This window comes from Lepisosteus platostomus, unplaced genomic scaffold (assembly GCF_059453375.1).
Source record: "Lepisosteus platostomus isolate fLepPlt1 unplaced genomic scaffold, fLepPlt1.hap1 Scaffold_140_H1, whole genome shotgun sequence".
NCBI classification, from domain to species: domain Eukaryota; kingdom Metazoa; phylum Chordata; class Actinopteri; order Semionotiformes; family Lepisosteidae; genus Lepisosteus; species Lepisosteus platostomus.
This window is the reverse complement of record NW_028291521.1, coordinates 21,796-28,702: the sequence shown is the minus strand read 5'-3', so window position 1 is coordinate 28,702 and position 6,907 is coordinate 21,796. Positions and strand designations below refer to the sequence as shown.

At 43.2% G+C, this 6,907-nt stretch overlaps 1 long non-coding RNA gene across 1 annotated transcript; it reads right to left on the bottom strand.

Annotated features, from left to right (window-relative positions):
* Positions 1-1,233: 1,233 nt before the first annotated feature.
* On the bottom strand, positions 1,234-6,406 carry LOC148636959 (uncharacterized). Its single transcript, XR_015931793.1, has 4 exons — positions 6,107-6,406; positions 4,775-5,065; positions 4,129-4,228; positions 1,234-2,370 (listed from the first exon to the last, which is right to left on the bottom strand). It is a non-coding gene; the product is annotated as an uncharacterized LOC148636959 (long non-coding RNA).
* Positions 6,407-6,907: the final 501 nt, after the last annotated feature.

The window sequence follows — 6,907 nt, the reverse complement described above, 5'->3', positions numbered from 1 at the left end:
GGGGAACGGGACCGGTCTCATTCGTTAGTGCTACATTTGTGCCCGTTTGTGCCATTGAAAGTAACTTCCCAGCTACAGTACTATAACCGTAACAAGGGGGTGTGATTCGTGATTGGATTGTTCATTCCATCACATTTTAACTATAGTTAGTTAAAATGTTATATAGTTCATTTTTACTTATTTTGTATTTGCTTTTTTAACTAAGGATTTTCTTCTACAGGTTTTATTTTGTACTGGTGTCTTGTGCCTACACATGAGTGACAATTTATGGGTCATTTCGATTGAATATGCTAGCACCTTGTAGCACTCAAGAACTATAGCTGGTCAATTCTGACTTAATGAAATTGATTAACTTAATAAGTTGACCAGAGCTCACGTTCCAGATCTTTAGATATTTATGATGTAAACCTTAAAAAGATTATTTAAAATTAGAAGAGTCGATTTCCTGGCTTTTTAAAGAAACAGCTGGATAAGATCTACCAATCAGGACAGGAGGCACTTCTTTACACAGAGGGTGGTGGGGGTGTGGAACAAGCTATCCAGCCATGTTGTTGAAGCTGATACCGTGGCTTCTTTCAAGAAGCAGCTGGATGAGATCCTGAGATCAGCTACTAATTACTATATGGAACAGATGGGCCGATTGGCCTCCTCTTGTCTGTAGCCTTTCTTATGCTCTCATATCCTTTAAACCCTGCTGGACTGTGGCCCTCCAAGACTTGGGGCGGCTCTCAGGGCGAGGGGAGCAGCCACAGCTCTTGCTGATCTAAGTGAGAGCAGTCAAACTCTAATGATTAAGGCTCCCTAGATTAGGGTGAGTAGGGTTAGCTCTAGTACACCAGACATCAGCACCATTGCAAGCAATACTCTTAAACCACCAAAACACTCTTTCAGACATTGTCACCTCTTGAAGGTCTTGGTGCTCTTTTTCACTTTTTTTTGTTGTTTTTCTTAGGTTAGTAAAGGAAAGGTAGGAATCTAGCATCTTGATCAGAGAAGCATGTCCACTTGCATTGTGAACAACGGCAGCACCTGCCCTGGTGATCTCCTGTCCCCCGAGGTGGACACAGTGCTGAGACACATGCAACAGAGCTGAGTCTGGGCAAGAGACTGGACTGAGACCTGCACACGAGAGGGCTTGCTCTCTGCACCGTCTTGTGTGTTTGCGAAGATTATAGAGTTGACAAGTGTTGGGTGGGATGCCGTAAAACAGGAAATACAAGACATTGAAAGCCATTTCTTTTTATCAAATTGTTTATTAAAAAGCATCAGGTATTAAAAATAGACAAACATAACATTACCAATGCCTGATCAGGTGTGCCACAACACGACAGAATTCTGGTATATTCTGAAGCTCTGATCCTGATGATCAGTCTGTCTCCCGTACGTCAGTCTTTGATGTCATTAAGAATGAGGCTTGTCTGTTCATGGGCCAAAATGAATGTTTCAGCTGATGGTGAACTCAGGAGGGGATGCGTTCCTGTGTAACTGTCCAGCTTGCAGTACGGGACTGAATCCACAGCCTTTTCCTACCCACTCCATCGCACACTTCTGCAACACTCAGTCCCTGAATTATATACCGGATGATTAGAAGAATCAATATAGTGACACATGAGCTGGTGACATCAAGTACAGCTCTGTAGCACACTGGAGAGGCTGCTGATAGAGAAGGCTGATGTTGAAACATATACCGTGATTACACTGTTTTGGTAAATCACCAGGAAGCCTCAGTAAGAACCAGCTCCCTCACAAGCTGGAGAGGATCGTCCCTGCTGCAGCAGCCCAGAGTTTGAGAGATACTTTCTGCCCCCACACATCTTAATGAGCCAACGATACCGAACGGTTTTTCTGGCAAATTCGTTAGTGAATTACTAGAAAAACACAAGGTCTTTAGCTCTTTTGTAGGTGACACAGGCCATTTTAATTTTCAAGCACAGGAAATGACTTTCACCTTTTTCTTGATTTCTCATCGATTTGTTTTTTTATTTCTGTGCACAATTTTTAGGGACTTATTCTTTGTCTTAAATGATGATCTGTATACACCTGTCTTCTCTGAAAAGGAAATTCAAAGTATGAAAAAGTAAGCTAGCTAGGACAGGAAACAGAGGACAAGTCGACTGTCATTGTTTCACGTTTCTTGCTAACTTTGCATTTCTACAAATATGAAGAGAGTGCTTGTCAAGCATACAACACCTGTGGAAGTCTAAGGCTAATACATACAGTATGTCCTTTACAAAGCAGGGTGAAGAACAGGGCAATTTCCCAATTCTTTCTGGCACACAGACGGGGTGTGGCACAGTCCTGGGAAGTGAGGACTGCAGAGGTCGAGAAGAACCTGTTCAAGTTGCTTTTGATCCTGTGTCTCCGTTAGACCTGAAGCAGAGACAGAGAGAGATGGAGGTGAAGCAAAGTGAATGTTATTGAGCTGCACTGACTGACGGGACCTGGGAAACACGGTGTTGGATCATTGAGGTACCCACAGAACTGGGAGACTTCACTGAGGGATAGAGATGTGAATTTGCAGTTTCTGTCTTCACTGTACACAAATTGTGAGCTGCACACGACAACAGCTGCACATCATGCTGGGATTTGTTAAAGCAGGGGCTGAGCCTGCTGAACGCAGCTCTGCACATCTTCGCTGGGTCTCATCTTTCAGGATCTGAAGCTACTGGAAAGTTCCCTCGTATCCTTTGCTTTAAATCTCCACCAGCTATGCTGCCAGCCTTCCTGGGACTAGTACTGTCGGTCCTGTTTGAAAATTACTTCCTTTCCTACAGACACATAGCATTGGGGGAAAAAAGGATCAAGTCTGTCCCTCCCTGAAGAACCTGATAACTGAATATCCGAGTGGTCTTTGATCCACTAGACACACAGAGGCTGGTGAAAAGGCAGGAAGGGGCTCTGTTTTCTAGATAATGTACTGCCTACTGCCTGTGTCATCTCTCCAGTTTGAAAATATTTGTTTTAATTAGCAAAGTTTTAATGTTCTCCAACCTAACAAAACAACACAAAATAATATAACCACTCCATATCGGTTGATTGATTGAGCCAGCCAGTTTTATTGACCATTCTGTAATCATCATTTTCGAAACACAATTTCACTTTTCGTCTGTTCTCGAATACTTCGGTCAGCCTGTGTGGTACAGTCACACTCCACCTTCCCCACAGTGGGACAGCCTATCCCAGTGGTCCTGAGCTCCATTTATACAACATCAAGACAAGCCAGAGCCCCACCGTGTCAGGAGACGGAGTGTGGGGGCTTCTAGCATAGCACCATTGTCTGAGCTGCAGCCAGACCAGCTACACCTGTTTCTCCTGCTGCGAGTCAACCGTACGAGGCCTTAATGAGGGACAGCACTGCTCAGAATAAAGGACAAGCAGGGGCACCTGTTTCAAGACATGATCCTCTAGACTCTCTCAAAACTGTGCCCTGTCCACAAACAGATCGTACCCGGGACTAAAACCTTCACTGAATATCTTCTATTAGGGGTCAAATACCTACATTAATTGGATCATTCTGTGGTTCGAATTTTTGGAGGCAGAACTGGTATAGACTTTTTGCTTATAGTATTTGTACTGAAGTCGCAAAAATAAAAACAAAGATACATCTGCATTGTCTCGGAAGACAATATTTGGTCCTGCGTTGAGAGCTAGACTTCTGGGACTATCTGTTCAAAGTTATCACTTGCATAACTGAGTGTCACTGCACACAAGACAGCCTGTTATTTTGCACCAGAAGGATTCACGTGTCACTTACTCTGTAACAGGAAGCGACATGACACAAAACACTTGAACCCGAAAAAATTGGTATTTCCTGTGACAGAAGTCTCTACTGCTGGGAGTGGCATGGTGTGGACCTGATACATCCCTGTTCAAACACGGTCAGAGACTGACAACCCCACCAGATTCTCAATTTTAGCTGCTTTCCTAATTGGTTCTCCTTGAGCACCTTATCCCAGCAATAAGACATGCTTTTTAAAGTTTAAATGAAACAAATACAGGTAGCTTCGAGTGCATAGAATTAGTGATGGGACATCCACAGTGTCAGTGCAGTGGGCAACAATGTAGAAGATATGACGGGTGAACATGCTGACATGTTTACACATTTACTGCTGTAGGACCGACACTTGCCTTCTCCAGATGCAATAAATCACACCTATAATTGCAATCAGAAGCAGGATTCCCAACACAATCCCTGCGTATGAAAGGATTTTTTCCAGATCAACAGTTACTAAAAATCAAAGAGAAAACAAAGAGAGAGAGAAATTAATATACTACAGGACATTAACACTGCACTGAGAGAGAAGGGTTAATACAGTACAGACACACTGAGTGGACACTCCTGTACATTAACACTGCACTGAGAGAGAGGGGTTAATACAGTACAGACACACTGACTGGACACTCCAGTACATTAACACTGCACTGAGAGAGAGGGGTTAATACAGTCCAGACACACTGACTGGACACTCCAGTACATTAACACTGCACTGAGAAAGAGGGGTTAATACAGTACAGACACACTGAGTGGACACTCCTGTACATTAACACTGCACTGAGAGAGAGGGGTTAATACAGTACAGACACACTGACTGGACACTCCAGTACATAGTGAAACATTATTTTTGATAACGTAGAGTGTTCAAAACTCTCTGATAGAACCTTATACTGCATAATGTGTCTTTATGCACATACAACACATACAGACACAGGCAGATACATAGATGAACACACATACTGTGCGCAGCCTCCACTTTTAGAAAACACAACCTCTCACCTGTAACACAGTTGTCTGGAGCAGAGAGAGGCATCATGTTGTGGTCAGCTGGGTTCCTGGCTATGCAAAAATACATCTGGCTTCGTCCTTGCATGTGCACGCTGAGTCTCAGGGTTTTATCGTGAGATGGTATAGCTTCTTGGTGGTCATGATATTGGGAGATGGTTTGGTTCAGTTTGACACTGTCTTTGTCTCCATTCCAGAACAGACTCACCTGTCTTCCATTCTCCACGGAGCACTCTGCAGTGCATGTGTCTTTGAGAATCCTCACCTCGGGCTTCGACACCGGCTCTGCACACACAGACACCTCACATATCACAGAGCTGCTACAGCGAGAGGGACTGAGAGAGAACTTTCACTGACTGTACTTACTGTAGACTGTGAGGGTGAATATCTCTCTGACTGTTCTTACTGTAGACTGTGAGGGTGAATATCTCTCTGACTGTTCTTACTGTAGACGGTGAGGGTGAATATCTCTCTGACTGTTCTTACTATAGACTGTGAGGGTGAATATCTCTCTGACTGTTCTTACTGTAGAGTGTGATGGTGAATATCTCTCTGACTGTTCTTACTGTAGACGGTGAGGGTGAATTTCTCACTGACTGTTCTTACTATAGACTGTGAGGGTGAATATCTCTCTGACTGTTCTTACTGTAGACTGTGAGGGTGAATATCTCTCTGACTGTTCTTACTGTAGACTGTGAGGGTGAATATCTCTCTAACTGTTCTTACTGTAGATGGTGAGGGTGAATTTCTCACTGACTGTTCTTACTGTAGACGGTGAGGGTGAATTTCTCACTGACTGTTCTTACTGTAAACAGTAAGGGTGAATTTCTCTCTGACTGTTCTTACTGTAGATGGTGAGGGTGAATTTCTCACTGACTGTTCTTACTGTAGACTGTGATGGTGAATATCTCTCTGACTGTTCTTACTGTAGACTGTGAGGGTGAATATCTCTCTGACTGTTCTTACTGTAGATGGTGAGGGTGAATTTCTCACTGACTGTTCTTACTGTAGACAGTGATGGTGAATATCTCTCTGACTGTTCTTACTGTAGACTGTGAGGGTGAATATCTCTCTGACTGTTCTTACTGTAGATGGTGAGGGTGAATTTCTCACTGACTGTTCTTACTGTAGACAGTGAGGGTGAATATCTCTCTGACTGTTCTTACTGTAGACAGTGAGGGTGAATTTCTCACTGACTGTTCTTACTGTAAACAGTAAGGGTGAATTTCTCTCTGACTGTACTTACTGTAGACAGTGAGGGTGAATTTCTCTCTGACTGTTCTTACTGTAAATGGTGAGGGTGAATTTCTCACTGACTGTACTTACTGTAGACTGTGAGGGTGAATTTCTCCACTGTATTATCCACCTCTAGTTCATACTCTCCAGAGTCCCCAGTTGTTATATTTGTGATGGTGATCCGTCCATTCTTTTTATCCCAATGCACTCTTCCTTTAAACGTTGTGCCTCGATTACTGGTATCTTCAGGGACAGTGAAAACAGTTTGTCTATTGTATCTTAAGTATCCATTATGTGTTACCGAAACGTTGAAAGTGAATGAGCCTCCTTCTTTGGCAGTTTTTGCATTCTCAGCCTGGTAGAGGGAAAGGCCTGAAACACAGAGGGCATGAGATCAGAAGACTGTGAAAACAGTTTGTCTATTGTATATTAAGTATCCATTATGTGTTACCAAAACGTTGAAAGTGAATGAGCCTCCTTCTTTGGCATTTTCTGCATTCTGAACAGCTGGTTCAGTCCTCAAATCAATGAGCTAAAAGGGAAGCACTCTGATGTGGCCAACCCCAAAAAAATGAAAGAGACTTTAAAAAAACATCTTAACAGCACTTCCCGTGCAAGTGTCTGTACGTTCGAAGGAAAACCTGCTATAAAATAACAGCTACAGAAGTGCTGCCACACAGACCACAGAGAACCACAGAGATGTTCCGAGTTCACCTTTAATATCAAACCTGAGATGTTCAGTCTTATTCCCATCAGCTGTTCCCACCACCTCAGGAGACTGTCTCCAGAATCGACTTGGCAGTGTTTTTCCCAGTGTGAATGTAAGGAAAATGTTGTCTGTCCCCCAGTAACACAAAATGCTATACACCCCTTAAGTTTACATGCCACCTT